Here is a 24,621-nt window from a genome sequence, read left to right on the forward strand (position 1 = left end):
TCCTTTCTTATATTACTTAATAATTCAATGACTCTTGAGATTTGCACATAATCTCTAATTTCCTTCCCTTTTGCTATTTTTAACTTCACTTGAAGATGTACACATATGAGTATATTAGGATAAACAGTATAGAATACATATGTTTCCTTTTAAGACATAAAGGCAAAATACATTAGAAGTGAGCTTTTGTAAAAACAGCCATACACAGCATCTTTTATAGCCAGAACTTTATGAGAATGTAGATTTAAGTAATTACATTTATTAAGACCCCTTGCATAAACTCTTTATAGTTTCATATTTTCGTAGTATTTGCCATTTCTATCTACAGTCACTAGTCTCAAGTGAAACATGCCTACCACTCCCACTATAAAGAGGCATTGCCTAATAATATAATCACATAGTATAGAAGCTTGGAGGAAGATGTGGGTGGTGTGAACATGCCAACTCTCTCATTTACATAAAGCTCCAAAATATGACTTTTACTCTACAGATTCTTTGGACAAAGTTGAGATGAAGCTTTGTTTTTCTTTAGGTGCTGAAGTATAGAAATTTATTTCTTGGTGAGTATTTCTCTCAATCAGCTTCTCAAACTAAATGGTTTCTAGCTCTAATAGCATTCAACAGATAGTGATTCTGATACTAGACTAAGAAATCACCATATATATTCGTGTATAAGCTGAGTTTTTCAGCACAAAAAATGTGCTGTAAACTGGAGTTCGGCTTATATACGGGTCAGTGGTACCCCAGCGAGGTATAACATCTTGCTGCCACCCCACCCCTGCCCAGATAACAGGATGAGCACTCGTTATCTCGCAAGTGATTGCCGTTTTCCCGCTGTTCATTCAAAGCCCCGCTGACACTGCAGGGCTTTGAATGTTATTTTACTCACATCTAACCAATCAGAGCCGTCCTATAATGTGGACCGCTCCAATTCCCCGAAGCACCCGTAGTGATTCACTTATGTCAGCAGCTGAACTGGTAAGGATGTGTCTGTGGCTGTGCTCTGTCTCTCCCCTCTGGTCGCTGTGTTAACTCACATCCTGCATCCCCTGCCCTCATGGACTCCCCCGCCTCCTCCTGGCTAAAATGTCCCTGGAGTGGGGGGAACATTACAATGAAAGTTCTTTTTCAAAGTCTTGTTTTTTTTTATCCTATTAGAAATGGATACTTTTGTACCAAAACAAAAACGCCAGTCATATGAGGCTGTTTTCAAAATGAAGATTGTGGCAAGAGCAGAAGAGAGCAATAATAGTATTGCAAGTAGGGAATTCTTTGTTGATGAAAAGCAAGTGAGGGAGTAGCAGAAAATGAAGGCGGACTTGGAACAGATTCCAAAAGCTAAAAAAGCTGGTCGTGGTTTAATGTCTTTTTATGGGGCTCTAGTGAGTGAATTGCATAAATGGGTTATGGAGTGTCGTCAAAATGTTTACTGTATAACACGTATGGGAATCCACATACATGCTCTACAAATGGCTAAGAATGACAAATATAAAGCACCAGGCATTGAAAAATTTGCTGTGTTAGCAGGATGGTTTACCCACTTCATGAATAGGTTTGGCATACTATGTTTGAGACAAAGAACAAAGATTTCCCAGAAATTGCCACAAGATCTTGAAGAAAAAATTATGTCATTCCAGTCATTTATTATAAAATAAGGAGGGATTTATAATTATGATCTGGCAGATATTGGGAATATGGCTGAAACTGCCCTGACTTTTGATCTTCCAAGCAACAGATATGTGGCTTAGGAGAAAAACCATTTTTCTCAAAAACCACAGGAAATGAAAAAAAATACTTTACAGTTGTTCTATCATATTTGGCTAATACGTCCTGTCATTATTTTTAAAAGATCAATTACCCACCAAGAACTACTGTGCATGCACATGTTAAAGGTTAGATGGATGAAGACGGAACAAAAAAATGGCTGGAAGAAATTTGGAACTGACGACCAGGAGAAGCTTAAAGAAAAAGCCATTGTTACTTGTTTGCGATATGTTCAGAGACCACCTATCGGATGACATAAAAAAATTGGCAAAATATAGTAAAGTTACTTTAGCCATTATTCCAGGTGGGCTTACATCTGTACTGCAGCCTCTGGATGTATCTTTGAATAAGCCTTTTAAAGACAGTGTGTGAAGGATGTGGCATGAATGGATGTCATCTGGCCAAGCTCGACTAGCAAAAGGAGGAAATCTCATGAAGCTTGACATATAGTTAATAACAAAGTGGGTTCAAGATGCATGGGAAGACATGCCAGAAGACATAGTGCAGCGTGCCTTCCAGAAATGTAGTATTAGTAATGCTATGGATGGCAGTAAAGACTGTACTTTTTATGAAAATGACAGCAGTGATGGTGATGATGGCGATCTCAGTGAGCACAGTGTCTATGATGACCTTACACCGGCTGAAGCTCTGCAATTGGATATGGATGATGATGAGGAATCCAGTTTTAAAGGATTTTAACTCTTTATATTTTAGCTTGGTTGCTGATTGAGCTCAGGGAATACTACTCTTAAAGCATCATTGCTGATACCTGATTGTTTTTGTTGAACCTATTTTCCACTTACTGTGCTGGTGTACAAATGTTAAATGACTAGTCCTTTTATTTATGTTTTTATATAAAATAAATATTTAACCCACTGATGTCTCAATTTTTAGTAATTTTATTTTCATTTGTTTTGATTATTGAAACTCACCAATAGCTTCTGCATTTTCCACCGTAGGCTTATACTCGAGTCAATCAGTTTTTCTGGTTTCCCAGGTAATAATTAGGTACCTCGTGACTTTTTGTCAGAATATATTTGCTCTGCAATAATCTGACAATACCTTTAAATGTATATTAATTTTATTAGGTGCCATTGCATCAGTTTAGGTTCACAATTACCTAATGCACAACAGGAAGAAACACTACCCGGACGCGTGTCATCCCCACAAGAATTACTATGTTTGCGTCCATTGTTACAGTCACTCTGTCCACTTTGCTGAAGGTCTTCATTTTCACCAGCCTTCTACTTTACCAAACATGGTGTTCTTCAGGAATTAATCCCTTCTGATAGCATATCCAAAATATGAGACAAAGTCTCAGCATCTTTGCTTCTAAGGGCCTTCTAGTCATACTACTGCCCAAACAGCCTAATCACTTAGTCAGCACATCTTTGAGAAGAGCCTCTCATGTGGTAGGCATTAGTGGTAAACAGGATCTCTTACTCCAGGGAGAAACTTGAATGATGCATATGGCTGACACGCTCATCTCCTAAGTGAGAGATTGGAGCTTTACGTTCACCCAGAGGCATTACAGAAGAAAGTGAACCACTTTTGAGAAATCAGCTGCGGAACAGCCTAGGGATCATAGATCTACTCTGTTATGGGGCTGCCATGAGGTGAGATCAAATCAACAACTGATTCTCTTCCAGGGAGCTGATATTCTAATAGAAAGACATGGGTCCCATGATGAAAAAGAACAAACAAGGGAATTTCATGTGTTGATAGATGCTCTTCAGAAGACAGATATAAAGAATGATTGACAGAGCCAGGGTGATAATCGTGTGGGAGCAATGAATAAGGGCTGAGTTGAGATTTCAGGAGAGATGAGCGTCTAAATGTCTAGGGGGAAGCATGTTTCACGCAGAAGGATTAGCAATCAAATGGTCCCAAGATGGAAAAGAGATGCCAATATTTTCACCAAGATATTAGACAGCTATAAGTTTGAAATGTTCTCTTAATGATGAAAGTGATGCCATTCCCATTTAATTTGTCATTCCAAGCATAGTCTATCTTTATCTTCCTGTGAAGATAAGGATCGCAGCTTTCAGTATAGTCTATGACTCTATACGAAGAAGACCAACATCTTTCCAACTGGACCAACAAGTAACATCATGAAAAATGGAGAAAAGGTTGAAGTTGTAAAATATTTTATCATGCTTGGGTCTATAATCAATGTTCATGGAAGCAGTAGTCAAGTGATCAAGCAACCTGTTGTGTTGGGTAAGTTTACTGTAAAGGAGTCTTAAAAAGCAAGGTTGTTATTTTTAAGACTAAGGTGTGCTTGACCCAAACCATAACATTTCAACCACCTCATCTGCAATTGAGAAATTGGACACTGAATAAAGCAGACAAAAGAAGAGTCAGTGCCAGTGTAAGATATGACAAAATAATAATTTATAAATTATCCAGTGTTCATGAGGGAATGAGAGTGGGGAGGGAGGGGAAACAATGAAGAGCTGATGCCAGGGACTTACTTGGAGAGCATATGTATTGAGATTGATGAGGGTAATGAATGTACAAATGTGCTTTATACGATTGATGTATGTATGGATTGTGATAAGAGTTGTATGAATCCTCAATAAAATGATTTTTACAAAAGACGAGTCAGTGCATTTGAATCATGGTGCTGGAGGAGAACTTTGAAAATGCCATGGGCTGTTAAAAGGACAAATTGATGGGTCTTCGAAGTACGGACAGAGTGTTTCTTAGAGACAATAATGGAAAGCATTAATCTTACATACTTTGGACATGATGTGAGGAGAGGCTGTGCTTTGGAGGAAGATATCATGTTTGGTAAAGTAGAGAGGCAACAAAGAAAAGGAAGGCTCTCAGGAGATAGATGGATACCAGGGCTGCAACACTAAGCTCACACATCACTGACAATCATGAGGATGGTGTAGGACTTTTTTTCAGTCTGTTGTGCATGAAGCTGATATGGGTCAGAACCAACAACCTGCCCCCTAACAAGGGTAACAACAACATCAAGTTGAAAGAGTAGACAGGGGTCACACTGAAGTCTTTTTTTAAGTCATAGAATAGAGTTTAAACTCTTAATTGATTGGGAGGTTGTTGAGGATTTTTAAGCTAGTGCATAATATCTTATTTTCACATTAGGAAAATAACTTTAAGTTTTAAAAGATTTCTTTTATTATCTGTTCCTCACATTTATTAGTTTTCCAAGGCCAGTCAGTTTGAGCTCTATCCTCTTCCATCATCCATTCATTGCCACTGTCATTATTTCCATTCATATCTTTATTATTTACTTTTTGAGCTATTATTGTGGCTGACTAACTTGTTTCACTGCCTTCAATCTCTGTCCTTTCCAATTCCTTCTCATTTGTATCCTTACATTCCTTCATCATACCAACTCATCCGCCTCTCATTGCTTCTAAATTAAAGTCCTTCCTCCCAATGTAGAGGGTTCCAGAAGGAGCCCTGTTTATGTATCTGGCATCCGTAGCGGCCTAGCAGTTTGGATCGATCATTGTTACACTTATTTGAGGAACTGAGGTTCTTGAAAAGAGTGAGTCAGTTTGAAACCCAGAGCCTCCATTCATCATTTTAGTCCAATATTGGAGGAGAGTCACACCCATCACTGTCTAGTCCACTCTGACTACTAGTGACCCTGCATAGGGTTTCTCAGGATGTGAATCTTTGTGGGAGTGGATTCCCTTATTTTTCTCCTTCAATGTGGCTTGGATATTTGAACCCTTGGCTTGTGGTCACAGCCCAACAATTTCCCAATACCACCACCAAGCTAACATTGAGGGAGCTAATTTTGAATGTAGCACATACTCCTTACTCAGGTTATCCTTTGAATAATTCACGTTACTCAAGCCACATTTCAAGAAAGAAGCGGGAGAGGGGTGCCTTAGAAGATATTATGCCAAAGAAAATATAAAAATCACTGCAGTAACAATTTGTGTCCTCATAAAAACTACTTTCTTCTTTAGAAAACCAGTGAATCTCAAAGGCAAAACCTGGCCACCAATACAAGACTACTAAGCACTCTAAAAAGATGAAATAATGGGGTCCTCCCCATTATGTAATGGAAAAACAAGCAGCATACACTTTGTTTCTATTGGAATTATCCTAAGAACTTAGTAAATGATCCTAAGAGTTGAGGTTGTTGCTTTACCAGCTACAAGTTTTATTCAAATTCAGGCCAATCCTGTACGCATCATGGAGCAATTCAGGGCACTGCTTTGCTTATAGTTGAAATCATCACAGACAGGCCTGTAGATTAGTGGGTGATATCAGTGTAGAGCACATCGTGCCACGAGTTTATATTACAGCAATTAATTCTGCATCTGGGAAGGAACACAAATGTAGGCCTTCGAGTTATCCCTCCCTCTGACGTATTCCTCATTCAGCGCTTTTGAGAAGGCTTGACGCTGCCTGGAAAGAAAGGATCACAGGTGAAAGTTACCACGTCCTGTTAGGAACGGGCAATTATCCTTTTTATGCTTCAAATTGAATTGTAAATGTGACAGCAGATAAAGTGTTGGTTTGAGTGTGGGATTGTTCAAATTCATTTTCCCCCACTCCATGTGTAAAGCTTGTCTTCAGACCCCATTTCCCAAAGAAGGTAGTGCATATTTCAAGCATTACCTTTCAAAGGTTATGTCTCCATGACAAACTTTAACAAAGGCACTAAAATGGTTGAATCACTGTCCCAATGACCTCTTTGTGATCACACTGGGTTGATCAATAGTTTTCAGTATTAAGGAAAGATGGTTTTAATATTTTCCTTCATCATATTAGGTTCCAAGTATGGCAAGATGGCATGGCCCCGTGGAAGCCAACATTAAGAACATGAATTTTAAGAACAGAAATCTTGACATTGCCAGTTACTAGCCACCCATTTTATCTAATTGAGATTCCATTTTGTTATCCTCAAATGGATAATTAATGCATAATAAAAATAACTAATTTTTGCTTCAAAGAATCATTGTCATCGTCTAGTGAGTGCTTTGTAAACTAGGAAACACTTCATCTTTGTGATTATTAGAAAATGGTGATATGGTAGAAAATATTGATTAAAGTGCCACAGTCTGGATTCTAACCTTGGCTCTTCAACTCATCTTCTGTGTCATCCACTTGCCCCGGGACACAATTTCTCTCTTAAAACTGACCAACATTGTTGAACAATGGGAGAGGCAGATTCTTTATTAAGATTTCTATTAGAAATTCTTATAACTGTTAGGTGCTAGCTCCTGGCCAGGAAGGGGTGGTACGCTTAGGTGGATGTTACACCTGGTTTGGCCCATCTAGGCTGGTGAATTTGATTCAGCCAATGGGGTCAAACAGTATTGTTGACCACGCCTTCCAACGGGGCGGGGCCCTGAAAAGGCCAGAGGTTTTGTTCTTGAGTGCTCTTCCAGTGGCTGCCACACAGTGTAGCATGGCCGGGCTACACAGCTCAACATCGCTGTGTGGTAACATGCCAACCATGTCGTGGACTCTGGCTTGTGTTCCACTTACTGTAAAACCCGAAACAGCTTCTAACTTTCATAGAACTCACTTGGATCACAAACCAGGCTTCAGCGTGAATTCTTTCTTGCAGGGAGCCTAGGACTGAAGTTTATCTCTCCCACGAGAGAAAGAGATATAACCGAACCAGGTGTTAAGCCTTAGCAGGTCTGAGATTAAGCTGATTTTATCAATCAGGTGAGAAAGAGTGTTGACATTGGGATGATGGCAGAGCCTCAGTTTCCTGATTTGTGAACAATATCGAGGCTAAACCGGATCATGGAAATCATTGAACTTTAATGTCACTGCAACTTTAAGACCTCTATTGATAAAAGTCAGCATCTCATCTAGTTTAAGGCTATTTTGATATTTAAAACAATGCTATATAGACTAAATCTAAAAACTCCACTCATTGCCAACAAAGTGGTATGTAATTTTACAATCTGGTTTTCCCAAACTTTAAGTTCCAACCACGACTACTCACTATCATTGAGTCAGTTTTATTGGGCAGAGTAGAACTACCCGGTGGGTTTCTCCTGTAAGCGATTGGTGGCTTTGAACTGCTGACCTTGTATTTAACAGTCAAATAATATCATCTTAGGCTTTAATAAGGCCATAGACACTGTACACCCAAAGCCTTCACCTTACCTGAGAGAATTTCATAGATATTTCCTGAGGCTCACTCCTTGATTCATTCTTTTGAACCTCAAGGAGTCTTTCATTAGATTGGTTCTTCTCCTGTGAGCTGGATCTGCAACCAGTATAAAGCTGGGCTCACCATAAAGTACTTTCAACAGTGTGATTTCCAAGGTGGTAGACTTATTTACAAATAAAGGGAAATATCTGTAGGTAAAAGTAATCTGATGAACAATTGCTAAATCATAGTCATAAAAACAATAGAAATAAGTTTGAAAAGTGCCAGTATAGGAACTATGTGATATTATTGTGATTATTTAATGATTGGGGAATAGGAAGTAATTATTGGAAAGAAACCATAATTTGATGAATCCTTCTCCTTATGTGTCCCAGAATGCCATTGGACTTGATCACCTGACACAGGTTCCTTAGGTCTAGACTTCTTGATTGAGATGGAGTGGGCAACAGTTATCAGGGGAATGGAAAGTAGAGTACTTGGCAAGATAGAATGAGTTTTCAGAGGTTGATTATAAACATCTCGTGCTAAATTTAATTTGAGAGACTGATTTCTCAAAGGCAATGTTTAAGATCAAACTATGTACACATGTGTTTGATACAATTGACGTATGGTTTGTTATAAGAGCTGTAAGAGCCCCCAATAAAATGATTTATATAAAAAATTCAGACTATCTTAGAATAACTTGTTAATTTACATGTTATGATATCTAAATATAATTATGCTAGAGAGGTTTTAAATATAAACATACACTGCATGTGAGGTATAAACAATGATTTATTGTAAATATCTAAGTACTTAGAAAGAATCCTGTACTTAGAAATAATGATATTTATATTTCTTACATGTTAAAATCAAGACCATCTATCTATTGTCTTGATAAATGACTAGCTACTTTCTTTGATATTATTGAATAAAGATGCAAGTGTTTAAAAACCTTGCATTTTTAGAAAATATGTGGCATTTGTGTAAAATATAGGCTGAAAACTAGAACAAAACACTGAGAAATTTAGACAAAATTTTTTACCATATTGGTACATATGTACATTGCTTAGTACATGTCTCTTGAGTGAGCACGCAGTCTAATGGTATTCAATTATGGAAAGCTAAATAAAAGACAAATCCATGTGATTAAAATTATATCTAGTTAGATTGATATAAGTCTTTATTTTGAAATTTTTAAAATTAAAATTTTATTTTATTGGGGGCTCCTACAGCTCTTATCACAATCCATTAATATATCCATTGTGTCAAACACATTATTACATATGTTGTCATCATCTTTTTCAAAAAATTTTCTTTTTACTTGAGCCCTGGCATCAGCTCCTCATTTACCTTCTCCTTCCCTACCCTCCCTCCTTCCCTCAAGGCCCCTTGATAATTTATAAATTCTTCTAATTTTTTTCATATCTTACACCAATTTCACCCACTTTTCTGCTGTCTGTTCATTTTATACATTTATTCATTGTATACATTTATATACAATGACAGGGGAATAGAGGTATGTTTATAAAGTATTTATTTATTGATATATTTATTTATAAAGTATTTCTTATATATTTATTTATATAGTATTACAGTAGCAGATGGCCATTGGGTCTCCACTCAAGTATTCCGTCAATGCAAGGACAATTGTTCTACTAACACATCACTCTGTGATGTTCACCTTCCCTGACACGATTGCTGAAGACAAGATGGATGCATAAGCAAATATGGTGAACAAAGCTGATGGTGCCTGGCTATCAAAAGATATAGCGTCTGGGGTCTTAAAGGCTTGAAGATAAACAAGGGGCCATCTAGCTGAGAAGCAACAAAGCCCACATGGAAGAAGCATACCAGCATGTGTGATCATAAGGTAGCAATGGGATCAGGTATCAGGCATCAAAGACCCAAAACATAAAAAACAAAAAGCATATCAATGGGAATGAGGGGGAGAGCAGAGTGGAGATGCAAAGCCCATCAGTAGTCCACTGGACACCCCCCTGTCAGAACAGCTACAAGGAAGAGAAGAACCAGTCAGGGAGTGGTATAGTACTGATGAAACATCCTTCCCTTGGTTCTTTCATGCTCCTCCCCTCACTCCACCCCTACTACCATGACCCCAATTCCATCTACCAATTTGGCTAGACCAGAACATACATACTGGTACAGATAAGAGCTCAAATCAGAGAATTCAAAACTGGTTATACCTAATTTTTATTAAAGGAAAATTTTTCTTTCCCCATCTAATGTAAGTGAATATTTAATGAATATCAATTTAAAGTAATACCAAATTATTAGCTGACTCTTAAAATTAACTAATGCGATTAGATTGGATGCAAAGGTGTTTCATGGAATTCATGTGATTTTGCTTTTTGATGGGTGTTCTCGATCAAAGTCTTGTGACAGCACCTACAAGTCTCCTAGTTCTCAAAGGTGATAAGGAAGCCAAAAGTAAGAGTGCTTCTAGCAAAGATCATACTCAAGTTGAATAAAATCTCTTCCTGAAAGAAAAACACAAATCCATTTAAAAATAAAGGGTAAACCGCACTTAACCTTGTGACTTATTATGCAATGTTAGGAGAAGCTGCTTAAAAGTACGGCAATTAACCAAATCCTGCTCTAATCCAGGAAATGTAAAATCAATGTCCAAGGCCTTTTAGGGCTTTCCTCAAGTGTGTGTGTGTGTGTGTGTGTGTGTGTGTGTGTGTGTGTGTGTCCGTGCACGAGCATGCTAGGGAAAATGAGACAGAGTGATTTTAGAAATGGTCTTATACAGTGCCTGATCTGTACAGGGTTGTAAACGTCATTGTATATGGAAGTACAGTCCTGTAGTAGGTCAGACTGTAACAGAGCTGAAGTGTGTAAACAGCTGAATTGGGGGGGGGTGTTTATAAATAGACACTTTGATATCATATTGAAGGAAAATGGAACAGAGCACATTATGTGACAGTCCCTCCTTGACCGATCAAGCCTGATATTTCAGGGTTTCTTGCTTCTATTCTTTTCTTGGTGAGTCGTAGAAACGTTGCCCCCACCCCACCCCCAAGGAGCCCTGGTGGCACAAGAGCTAAATCGCTTGGCTGAGGATTGAAGGGAACCCACCAGCCCGGCTGAGAAAGAAAGGACTGGCGACCTGCTCTGGGTAGACTGACCATTTCAGAAACCGTTAGAAACAGCTTATTCTGTCCTAGGAGTCAGAGTCCAAGCACCCCGACTCCCCCTACAAACAAACAGAACAAAGCCTCTCTCCCGTGAGGTCAACCTGACTCCCAGCTGCCCTCCAGGGGTCTCTGAGATGGTGACTGCTTGCAGGAGTAGAAAGCCCAGTCTTTCCCCCATGGAGCTGTTGGATTCAAACTGCCACCCATTTGGGTCACAGCCCCACACGTAATCACTACACCACCAGAGTAGTGCCTTTAAAATGCCTTCAACTGTTTCAGGAAGCCCCTGGCTGACCTTGAATACAGCCTCGCAGTCACTACTTGTTGTTAGATGCCACTGAGCCCATTGTTTCCGCACAGTGAACTCAATGCAAATTGCTCCACAAGGTTTTCTAGGCTCTGTGTCTCCAGCACTCTCTCTCACAGGACTGCTAGATGGGCTCTCCTTGCCAACCTCTTGGTTCCCACCTGAGCACATACCTTTGCACCCCCAGGGCACTACCCAGAGACAGTTTTTCTCTCGCTCTTGGTCCATGACTCTTCAGCATTGTCATCCAAGAAGATTCAGGAATGTGCATTGCCTTGTATCTGTTTCTTGGGCTGCCAGCTGGTTCCTGCAGGCATCTCCCCATGCTAGGAACTTATTCACTGACCTACTCTTTTAAGTCAGTTGTTGTTGTCAGGTGCCCTGAAGTTGATTCTGACACATAATAACTCTAGACATAAACGAACAAAACACTGCCTGCTTCCGCGCCACCCTTACAAATGTCGCGTGCACTCATTGTTGCAGCCACCACGCTGATCTATCTCATCAACCGCCTTCCTCCTTTTTGCTGCTTCTCCACTTTACCAAGCATGATTTCCTTCTCCAGGGACTGGTCTCACCTGATAATGTGTCCAAAGTATGGGAGACCAAGTCTTGCCAACTTTTCTTCCAAGGAGCTGTACTTCTTCCAAGACAGATTTGTTTGTTCTTTTGGTAGTCCGTGGTACTTTCAATGTTCTTCGTTAGCACCATAATTCCCATAATTCAAATGCATCAATTCCTCCATCTGCTTTATGCAATGTCTAACTTTCACATGGGTATGAAGCATGAAAATACCACAACTTGGGTCCAAAACACCTTAGTCTTCAAAGTGATGTCATTGCTATTTAACACTTTAAAGAGATCTTGTGAAGCAGAGTTGGCCAAGGCAACATATCCTTTGATTTCTTGACTGCTTCTTCCATGGACATTGATTGCATGATGAAAATGTTTGCATGATGAAAAATGTATCCTTTTGATTAATTGAATAGACTTGATAGCAGTGGGTTTGAGTTTGGTTAATTGGATGATTAACCAACTAGGGCTTGATTAATATCAGTATTTTGTGTGAGCGCTCAGTGCCCTGCAACTTTGGCTGCATTTACGAATCATCTGGGGAGTCTTTACAATGATCCTCAGACTGTGTCCTCTGTCCAAAGATTTTGCTTTAACTGGTCTGGGTGGAGTATGAACAGTGGGAATTATTGTGAAAGCTTCTCAAGTCATCCCAGTTTGCATTAAAGGTTAGCAACCCCTGTTCCAATACATCCGTTTTCCCCCTAATGGGATGACAATGGAAAAGTGGACGAGAGGGCATTGTTATTATAAAACTAGGACAGATTCAAGGGTTTTTTTTTGGGGGGGGGAAGGAGAGAGCAATATTAAGATAGATTATAGTGAAAGTTTAAAATGATACGTTTACCTATCCTTCCATAAATCAATCTTTTTTCCTCCTTCTTATAAATCACAGAACAGATAAATTCTGAGTTGATAAACATGCAGATATATACTGATTACATAGTCTATGTCATTAACTTTCTCCCCATCCCTGATGAATCATAATCCATGATTGTATTTAATCAGAATCATTAAACGCAGTAGCTCTAAACCTCTTCAATGTTGTGTAATGCACTTCATTATTCTTAGCCTGTCGCAGAATGCCTTAAAGACTTGGTTACGTTTTTCAATCACAATTTAATAAATCTAATCCAAAGTAAAAAAAAACCTACCAACCAAAACATAACCCGCAACCCTCAAGGCAAAACTGTTGTCATAAAGAAGTCTCCCTTTCTTTGTACCATACTCACAGTGTTTCCTGGAGACGGAGTACTAGGGTGTGACTGAGAATGGTATGATATTGAAGGGAAGGGAACAGAAAGAAAGAAAAGTCTTATAATGGGAGGCAGTGAAAGGAAGAGGCAAGAAGGGAGGGGACTATATGAAAGTAGTGCTTTATTGCAAACTGTCATATACTGTGGGTCCCAACCCCATTGGGGGCACATAACAGAATGTGAGTGTCATGAAAATTTGTCAATAGCAAAAGATTTCTGAATGCATAATGTGGCAGTTACATAATCTGTCAACTTGCGAAGGAGTGAAGCCTAGCCTGTCAATCAGGTCACAGTCAATGAAGTCTCTGTGTGGGCATGACCTTCTCCTGAGGATCTGGGAATTCCTGTCTTTCTCCCAGGAGGCAGGACACAGACTCTCTGCTACACATTCCTGCTGATAAGCCACATGGAGCTATGCTGATGGAGCCAGAGTCATGATGGAGCTAGAGGAGTCATATGGAAACCTCTGCCAGCGCTGAGATGCTTCCACCGCTATTGCATCCACCAGACTTTCCACCCACTGGCCTGTGATCTTCCTGCATTTGGCATCATTGCATGTGTTGCATGAGTCTGAAGAATAACTTATAGATTATTATTGGGCATATGGGCTAATATCAGACTTATGAACTTGATCTGAACTGGGCGGGATGTTTTCCTAATGTACAAGTACTCTTTGATATAAAGTTCTGTATTACCCACATATGAGTCTCCCTGGATTTGAATCTAAGCCTGCATGGACCTAGGCAAGTACACACTTCAGATGCATTTACTCATAGTTATAAGGGGTTTTAATTATTTCCTGAAACACAAATCCTGATTAAAAGGGATATTTGCTTTGTAGGTTTGATCCTGTCCTTGAAGAAAAGAAAATTTACTTTGTTTGTTTTAGAGCTATGGCTGGTGTGTATCTCTTTATTTCAAAATCCTTATCCATACTTCTTCTTTTCTTCAATTTTATGAAGATCAATGCTTAATGACCAAACATGAATTTGAAATCAAATGCATAATGAACTGAAGTGTTCCTGGCAGTGCTTCTTCATGTTGCAAAATTTGAAAGAAAAGGGGTCCTGAGTGAAAATAGCTTAGGAAGTCCTGCTCTAAAGAACCCATGGAATATGGTGCTCCTTTACAATGTCCGATTCATCTCTCTACTGAGGCCTTTCCTGGGAACCTCTCTACCATCCACCACTTTCTTGAGAGAAGGAAAATTAAGCAATTGAAGGATTTAGGACAGAAAGAGTGAAATTAAAAGAACAATTGTTGGCTAATTTCTATTAGATGAGCTTTGTCTACTTTCTCCAGACAAATAGCTAGCAGACCTGAAAGAATGTCAGTAAAGCACTATCGATAGAGAAATGTGATACTAGATTGGGAAGAATTCAAATTTATATTGTTATTTTCATATCGAATCTATTCCTCTCTCCTCTTGTTCTATTTTAAAGCAAACAAACAAACAAAACCAGTTGTCGATGAATCAGTTCTGACTCCTAGTATCCAGAGTCCACTTTGTTAACACAAAATTACCTGTGTGAGCACACAAATTATTTGAACCAAATTGGGAATAAATGCAGAATCTACCTTTCTGGGAAGAGGGGCTCATTAGGGCATGAAGATAAGTGGAGGGGCTTCTGGAAATGCTCATTAGCACCCTCCAGCTAGGGGAGCATACGGGTCTGGGACTACTCGTGAAATATGAAAATACCGCATTTCCCCATAGAAAACAGGCCTGAAGGCTGAATGTGGAACAATCAATAGCCTTACAGTAGAATACACGGCTTTGTTCTGACTCATATAGAGCCAATGTACAACAGAATTAAATACTTCTGTTCTATGCCATGCCCACAATCATTACAACGATTGAGGCCATTTTTACTGTTACTGTTTCAATCTATTTTTTTTGAAAATCTACATTTTTTAAAACCCTTTACCAAGTATGATGTCTTTCTCCAGACACTGGTCCCTTTTGATAACATGTCCAAAATATGGGAGATGTGCTTGGCCATCCTTGATCTTAAAGAGCATTCTGAGTGGACTTCTTGCAAGACAAACGTATTTGTTTTTCTGGAAGTCTCTGGTACTTGCAATATTCTTTGATTCCAGCATAATTAATGAATTTTCTCTGGGTTTCCTTTCTGTCCAGCTTTTACAAGCTTATGAGTGGTTGACAAGACCACAGTTTGGGTCAGATGTACCTTCTACCTCAAAGTGACATCTTTGCTCTTTAACACTTTAAAGAGATCTTTTGAAGACCATTTGCACCCTGTAATACAGCATTTGATTTCTTAACTGCTGGTTCCATGAAAATTATTGTTTGTGAATATAAGTAACCCGAATTTCTTGAAAACGGCCATCCCCTGTCTTCATTTATCATGACATTGCTTAATGGGTCAGTTCCGATGACTTTTGCTTCTATTACATTAAGGTGTAATCCATAATAAATGATTATGTATTAGTTTTTAAAAGTTATTAGTAATTGCGTCAAGTCCTTTTTACTCTCAGCAAACACAGGTGTATCATCTGCATATTGAAGGTTGTCAATTAGGCCTCCTCCAATCCCGATGCTGCATTCTTCTCCATGTAGTTCAGCTTCTCAGATTTATTTGCTCAGCAAACAGATTGAGTAAGTCTGATGAAAGAATACAATCTTGACACACACCTTTCCTAATTTAAAATCACTCAACATGCCCTTGATTTGTTCAGATGTTATTAACTCCTTTGTAGTGTAATCCATAGTTTTATGATCCACATTTGAATGACCTTGAACACAAATTACATCTTTCTGGTATACTCGGTTTCATTGGAGATCCATCTGACATTCAACACCCATTTTCTGGATCAGGTTTGAATTTCTGCCAGTTCCATGAAGATGTGCTGCTGCAACAGGTGTTGAATGATCTTCGACAAATTTTATTTGTATGCGTTATTATTGATGTTGTTTGACAATTTCTGCTCTTGTTAGAATCCAGTTAACTTGTGAAATGGCCAAAATCCTGAGGAGTTCAAGGACCGAGGAAAGCATCCGAATATGACATATGGGAAAGGAGTGGAGGGACCTGTCACCCTAGGCCCAGGTGAGCATTTTCAGTGGTTAATCTCTGAGGAAGATGGCCTTGGAATGCAATGAGTTAAGTGTTGGTTTGATAACTAAAAGTTTGGCCACTCAAACCCATCACTCTGGGGAGAAAGGCGTGGCAGTCTTTCTTAGGTTTTACAGCCTTAGACACCCTATGTAAAGGTTCTATTCTGTCCAATAAGGTTGCTAAGTCGGAATGGGTTTGATGGCATTGGGTTTGTTTTAGAGAAGAGACTGGAAGAGAGCTTCACTGAGACTCTTTAGTACCAGTAGGCAACTCGCATCCGAATGACAAAGGTAGGAGTACCATTCTGATTCTCCACAGGTAACTCTCCAAATTCCTCAGCTCAGAATCATACTGCCTAAAATGCTGCTGCCTGGAGACCTTTTGATCCTAACAAACATTTGTACAGATTCCAGGGTGGTTCAGGTATGACCCTTGATCATTGGCAAAACAGCAATGAATCATTCAAATTGACACATTATCACTGATTTCATATCACATTTTAAAAAGTGGTATTAGTAGATTGTACTTATTGAAGGATCAACTAGGTACCTGGTACATGTCTTATATGTATTATATATTTATTTGTTTATCATTTTATTGGGAGCTCTTACAGATATCATAACATTCCATAGTTCATTCACATCATGCAGTATGATACAATTGCTAGCAAGGTTTCAAACATTTTCTTATTCTTGAACTCTTTGATATCAGCTCCATTTTATCCCCTCCCTTCCCAACCATACCCCCCTGGGAACTCTTATTCATTTATGTTTTTCCCCAATAATAGTGGGGTTTTTTTCCCACAGCTTACACAATCTAATATACACATTCACATACAATTCTGTTGTTCAATCTCATCAAGTGAGATTAATGCTATCAGCTCCCTATTCCCTCCTTCCCCACCCCCGTCAGTCACTTCCTGTACCCTCAGGGAACCATTACATTTATTACTGTTTCTGAAGGGTTATCTATCTTGGCTTTCATGTACTGAATGATCTTAAATATATGCAAATCTAACACGAACATATGTCTAGCATGATTAATGAGGTAAAATGAATAAGAACCATAATAGTAAGGGGAGGAAATATTAAAGAACTAGAGGGTCGTTATGTGGTTCATCAGTGCTCTACCACACTCTGGATTTATCATCCTTTCTATGTGGCCCTTCCAAGAGGGACTGCCCAATCATTTTATTGGTGGGCTTTGGGTCTCCATTACATCCATGCACCATTTCACATCAATTTGTTTGCTTCTGTTTGAACTTCTGATACCTCTTCCTCTTGATACTTCATAATCATACTGACTGGTGTGCTTCTTCCATGTGGGCTTTGTTGCTTCCATGCTAGATGGCTGCTTGTTTAACTCAAGCCTTTATGACCACAGACACTATATCTTTTAATAGCCAGGGACCATCGACTTTCTTCACCACATTTGCTTATGCACCCATTTTTTAATTCAGTGAACCTATCTGGAAGGTGAGTATCATACAGTGGCACATTATTAGGACAAACCATTCTTGTACTGAGATAAGATTTAAGTAGAGGCCCAGAGTCTATCTGCTTCCTTGTTGCATTTGCCTTTATATGCATATAAAAATGAATACACATATTTATATATTGAGCTGTATACATATATATTTCCCCCCTGTTTTTTCTTTTTATTTCCTCCTGGCCCACTATCATGATTACCCATTGTTCACCTCTCATGAATTCCTCTCTGATACAATTCAATTGATCTGATATGACCAAAAAAGCTACACCCTCCTCACCATCAATTTTAGAAAACACATTATTCCTCTTTACACATCCTTATTGACTCACTGCTCACTTCCCGAGTCACCTTCCTTCCCAAGCCCCCAGGAACCACTTGTCCAGTCACTGTCTCCATTGGATTGCCTATCCTGCCTATCTCGTATAGATAAACACACAACTCTCCCACCCCCCAACCGCTCGCCTTCCGCAAAACATTCAGATAGTCCCAAGTCTAATAGGGATCATAACACAGAGAAGATGAACATCTCTCTGTTAGAGAAGGACATGTTATAAACCGTCAGTCCAGTCCCCACTTCTTTCAGAGTTACTTTTACCGGGTCCCACTTACCAAACAACACATACATCCTTTTAGTCTTCACCATTTGTGTCCAAAAGGTGCGCATCCAAAACATCCCCACTGCTATTCCTGCAGTCAGAGGTGGAGAGGTCTAGGGCCACACTTGTTACACCTTTAGACTTTCAGTGTGACCCCCTTGTGTATAACCCTCAACTAGTTCAGATAGGGTGACACGTGTTATCCCTTGAGCCAAAAGTCTTCAATCAGGATTCCTTGGGGACTGGATGACTTTGCTCCAGTCAATGCTCTGTTGCGCTCTGCTCTTGATTTCTCCCCATTGGGCAGATCAGACTGGATTCTCTCCCTGAACTGTATCTTCAGGGCCTCCTACTGTAGTGCTGTCATCCAGGGAAAGCACATCTTGTCTTGAGCTGAGGTCAGCCTTTGAAGTCATCTCTGGTGAATGAGCTGCTCTGAGCAGGAACATTGCCCGCAGGGACTGGCACACCACAATGAGGTCTATTCTCTCTCTCCCTTTCCTGGGCATATATAAACAATACGCTCCCCTTGCATGGGTTAGTGCCCTGACCCCCTATTGCCTTAGTTTTTCTTCCCTCACCCCCCTGTGTGGGTCCAGGGGAGGGAAGAAGATGTCTTTTGTCACATTATTATTTAATTCTCACACCTACCACCTGTTAGTCTTTCATACGATGAAAGTTTGCCTGTTGCTAAGATGTTGGAAGTGATGTCACAGTTATCTCAAATGAAAGCAAGATCACCCACAGTGGACTAGTATCAGTGACATTAATAGACTAAGAGTACGAAGAAAGGCCAGGCAGTCTACTTCCGAAAACGAATCAATGAGAACTCCTGGAATCACAACAGTCTATTGCTTTCTGTGGCCCGTGAAGATGAGCCCCTTTGCTTGGACGGCACTCGATATTCACAGTGGTTGCAAAAAGAGCATAGCAACCATCAAGGGATGGCACAGGACTGGGCAAGGCTTTATTCTCTGTACTCGGGGTTCCCGTGGATCAGAGGCCACACGAAAGCAAACAACAATCCTGACAATATCCGTGTTATATATATTAGGAAACAGGTACAGTCATGAGATGTACCTTGCCTGAAGTCATAAGCTTCTAAGCTGTGGAGTTGAGATTCGAAACCAAGCAGCGAAGGTCCACAGCCACTGTTGCGAACCATGACGCCTGCTCTTTACACCGCTCCTGCTCTTCACTGGGCATTGTCCTTTCTATGTGAGACTTTCTGATGTTCCAACTGAGTTTATTCAAGCACAAAAGCATTCATCAAGAGCTACTTATGTGCAAGACATGCTGAAGTTCTATAGCTGATGAAGGCATCAATTGACCCTAATTCTTATCCTCAGGACCCGGTTTCTAGTAAAGGAGACAAATATCGAAATCACCAACTGCATGTCAAGATTGGGAGAAGGGTGTTGACTGTCTTGTGGCTGGACCAGTGCTTCTCAGGTTCCTCTTTGGGAGATGTGGTGGATCTTCTTTGGAGAATACATGCTTTCCAAATTCTAACTTTCCCTGTACAGGCCCAAATCTGTGTCAGTTGCTCTCGAGTATGTGGTGAATCTGATACCTTTTAACTAGTTTAAGCGCAGGTCATAAAGAAGGCAAAATAACTTTCTTCACCCCTTCCGTAGCATTTTATGACTTGTCTTACCAAGGGAAAGATTTTGAGAGAAACTTATTACTCATTTAATCAGGAAATATGATCAAGTAGCATGTAACTCCAGGCCCTTTCCTCCTTTAAAGAATGCAATGTGTGCTATTATCATAGAAAAAAGATATCTTAATTTATTCTCTAATTTGAGTAATCCACTGGGGGAAAAATTCTGATATTCACAGATAGGAGAGTGAGAGAAATCAGTGTTGCTAGAACCGCTCTTTCAGTTGTCAGCACATTTTTAATGAAATGCCAGTCTTCTTGTGCCAAATCCTGAAGGAATACTCTGGGTACCGATTGATGAAATGATTTCACTCCCAGATGGAGTCTAAACTAGAAGAAAAGTGTCTCCAATTTTGCAGAGCACAGCACTCTGCAAGTTCAAAAGGTAAGGCATACTTTCAGTATGTATAAACTGTGGAGTAAATTTGAAAATAAAAATTTTAATTATGTTTGACATCTCAGGCCCAGGGCTGTCATCTTGGAGGAAAGTGACATCTGTTTTGACATCTCCAGCAGAGGAGACTTCAGCTTGCTTTCCACATTGTGTAACCACTAACTCATCCAAATGGATGCTCCGTTCTTCAAAGCAACTCATTCATAGGGAAGAAGGAAAAGATAGGCAGAGATGTAAGTCTGGGCTAAAAGTGACATGCTTAATTTAAATGAAAAAGCAAACCTGAACTGCTTTCAATGTACTCTACCCAAGTTTCAATTCAGTGAAAAATGGCAAAATGTTCCCTTATCACTCCTGCATGTACAACTTGTTTTCATATCTCTGATACATGCTTTTTGCTCCCACTTGAAACTAATAGAGGGAGCTATGATGGAAGAGTGGGTTTATTGGTAATTTCAAGGTTGGCAGTTGGAAACCCCCAATCACTCAGAGGTAGAAAGATGAGGCTTTCTACTCCCTTAAGGATGTATAATCTCAGAAACCCACAGGAGCAGTTTTGTCCTGTCATGTTGGGTTGTTGTGAATCAGAATAGACTCAATGGCAGGGAGTTGAAGCTAACAGAGCACTGAAACATCTTTTATTTCTACAGACATTTGGTTTGACTTCAATTTAAAAGTTTTAGTTGAAGGTAGTTGATTTGTTATTTTCAATAAAAAACATTTCAGCCATGTAAAAATGACTGAGATAGGCTTTCATTTTTTTGTGTTTTAAAGTGTTAAATTTTAGGAATATGTGTAAAAAATGATTTATTTTCTGATGGTTGTTAGCCTCAATTTTTCATATTCATTAGGTCTAAAAGTATAGTTGATGAAGCAGCTACCTACAGGAATCATTATTTCCATATCTCCCATTATTTCAGAATCTTTAAAAGAAGTGTCTCAGAGAGAGAGAGAAGTAGAAAAAAATTTCTAGTTGAATAATTCAGAACTCCCATCAAAACTATGACAAAAGTAACTAAAAATAACCGAATTATTTGAGTTTCTCCATTCTCTCTTTCAAAAAGACCATATAATATTTGTGGGTATTGAGTATTATATAAATATCCATGCAGGCTTATACTAAGCCCCTACCTATTAATTGTAACTGTTGGGCTGGGTTAAAGCGCACACTCATGAATGCACATCCTTAATTATTTAGGCTAACCGACTAACTCAATGGAGTGATTTTGTTAGTATAAAAACAGCCAACCCGCTTGCTATAGGGCTGATTCCACGTCATGATGACCCTGTGTGTGTGTCCGTGTGGAATTGCATCAATATGTATATTTTATTTGTCTCTGTAGGTATTTGAACATTAGTTCTCCTTATATATACGACTTCTTAGCATTCTGTCCTCTAAGTCCATCCACGTTAAGCTTCACAGACTCGTCACTGCCCATTAAGGTGTACAGTGTCCCACCACACATTGTTCCACACTTTGCTCGGCCATTGGGCATTTTGGCTGTTTATCCATTGGAGATGATAGATATTTTCCATTTATATGCTATGATAGATAAAGTAGCAATGAACATAGTTGTGCATTTGTCTGTTTGTGTCATTACTTTTAGGTCTCTATACTGAGCCTTCTATAGTTGCCCTTTGAAATTTTCTCTTGAGCTCTTTAACTTCATCATTTCTTCTTATTGTTTTCATTACTACTCTGTAATCAAGGACAATTTTCAGAATCTCCCCCGACACCCCCTGTGATCTCTTCTTTCTTTCCTGTGGTTTGGCAGTTAAAAATAATTCCTCAAACAAATCTAATAATTTCTAAAAAAAATCTGTCTTGAAAGATGTGCAAACAGAACATCCCTTAAAAGTGAGGCTGGTGAAACTGTGTGTCACATACGTTGGACATACAGTATTGTAGGAGAGACCAGTCCCTGGAGAGGGAAGCCTTGTCTGCTAAAGCAGAAGGGCAGTGGGAAGCAGGATGACTCTCAATGGGATAGATTTGCACAATGGCTGCAACAGTGGCGTCAAACATTAAGAACAGTGGTGAGGAGGACACAAGACCAGGTGGTGTTTTGTTCAGTTGTACATAGGGCTTCTATGAGTTAGACTGACTTCATGGTGCTTACTAAGAACACACTGAGACTTGCTGGAGCCCTGGGTTAGAAAGCAACTAGATCAGCAGTTTAAACCCATTTGGTACTTGTGGCAGTTACATAATCTGCCAATTTGAGAAAGGGGTGGAGTCTAACCTGTCAATCAGGTCACATCTTGATGACCTCATTTGGAGGTGCAATGGAGATAAATAGCTGACTGGAGGCCAGACACACACTCTCTGCTTCGCCTCCCTGTGAGACATTCCTGTTGATGAGTCACATGGAGCTACACTAATGGAAGCCGAGCCCTGGAGCTAAAGGAACCACGTGGAGAACCACATCAGCGCTGAGATGCTTCTACTGCTACTGGATCCACAAGATTTTCCACCCACTGGCCTGTGATTTCCCTGCATTCAGAGTCATTGCATGTGTTGTGTGAGTATGAAGAGGAACTTACAGACTGGTAACAGACATATCGCTAATCTCAAACTTTTGGACTTGATCGGGATGTTTTCTTAATATACAATATTATTTGATATAAAGCTCTTTCTTTCTTTTTCTTTTTTAAAGCTCTTTCTTAAACACATATGAGTCTACCTGGATTTATTTCTCTAGTCAATTCAGACTAACAAAGTACTCCTTGGGAGAAAGATTAAATATTATGCTTCAATAAAGATTTATAGCCTCAGAAATACCCAGGCGAAGTTCTACTCCACCCTCTCAGGCTGTTATAAGATAGAATCAACTCAATAGCAATGAATGAAGATTAGTACCTAGGAGACAGATTGTTCGATGATACCCTCTGTTCATATGTATGGTATTTGGGTTTTATGTGAACTTGACTGGCCCGGGATTCTCAGTGGTTTGGCAGTTCTCTTTGTTATTGTTAGGTGATGTAAAGTTGGTTCTGATTCATAGCTGCCCTATGCACAACAGAACAAAATACCGCCCACTCCGGCCCCACCACATTTATTCTTCTGTTTGAGCCAATCACTGTAGTCATGTGACAATCCCCTTTGTCAAAGGGCTTCCTTTTTTTCTCTGTTGCTCTACTTTCAAGGATTGTCCTTTCCAGGGACTCATGTCTCCTGACAAGATGGCCACAGTACATGAGACAAAATCTCACCATCCTTGATTCTAAGGAGCATTCTGATTGTACTTCTCCCAAGACAAATCTCCTTGTTCTTTTGGCAGTCCATTATGCTTCACCAGCTCCATAATTAAAACACATTGATTCTTCTTCAGTCTTTTTTATTCACTATTTGATTTTCATGTTGCACGAGGTATTGAAGTACCCTGGCAGCGTCAGGTACACCTTAGTCCTCAAAGTAACATCCTTGCTTTGCAATACTCCAAAAAGGTCTCATGCTGCAGATTTAATCAATGCAGTGCCTTGTTTTTCTGTCTAACTGCTGTTTCAATGAGCATTTATTGTGTGTCTAAGCAAGATGATTTCCTTGACAAATTCTGTCTTTTCTCTTTTTATTATGATGTTACCTGATTGTCCATTTATGGGGATTTTGGTCTTCTTTACCTTGAGTTGTAATCCATACCGAAGGCTGCAAACCTTGATCTCCATCAGCAAGTGCTTCAATTCCTCCTCACTCTCAGCGAAGTTGTGCTGTGTATAGCAGATTATTAATAAGCCTCACTCACCTTATCTGATTATTTGGTAAATGTACCAAGTGAATAAGCATAGTGAGAGAATACGTCTTTTTTAGTTGAAATCATGCTGCATACCCTTGTTCTGTTCACACCACTGCCTCTTTATCCATACAGAAGTTCTGCAGGATCACAATGAAGTGCTAGGCAATTCCCATTTTTCTCAAGGATATCCATAATTTTCATAGTCTGCAGTTGATTCATTTGCATAGTCAATAACACAAGTAAACATCTTCCTGACATTCTCTGCTATTAGCGAAGGTCCATTTGATATCCGCAATTATATGCCTTGTTCCATGACCTTTGCTGAATCCACTAAATATCTGGCAGCTGTCAATTCACTGCTGTAAGTGTTGTTGGATGATCATCAGCAACAATTTAACTGCATATGATATGAAAGATCTTATTCTATAATTCGGATATTCTCTTTGGAATAGGTACAGAACCAGATCTCCTCAAGTCAGTTGGTCAGGGAACTGAT

This window comes from Tenrec ecaudatus, chromosome 9 (assembly GCF_050624435.1).
Source record: "Tenrec ecaudatus isolate mTenEca1 chromosome 9, mTenEca1.hap1, whole genome shotgun sequence".
Classification (NCBI taxonomy): Eukaryota; Metazoa; Chordata; class Mammalia; order Afrosoricida; family Tenrecidae; genus Tenrec; species Tenrec ecaudatus.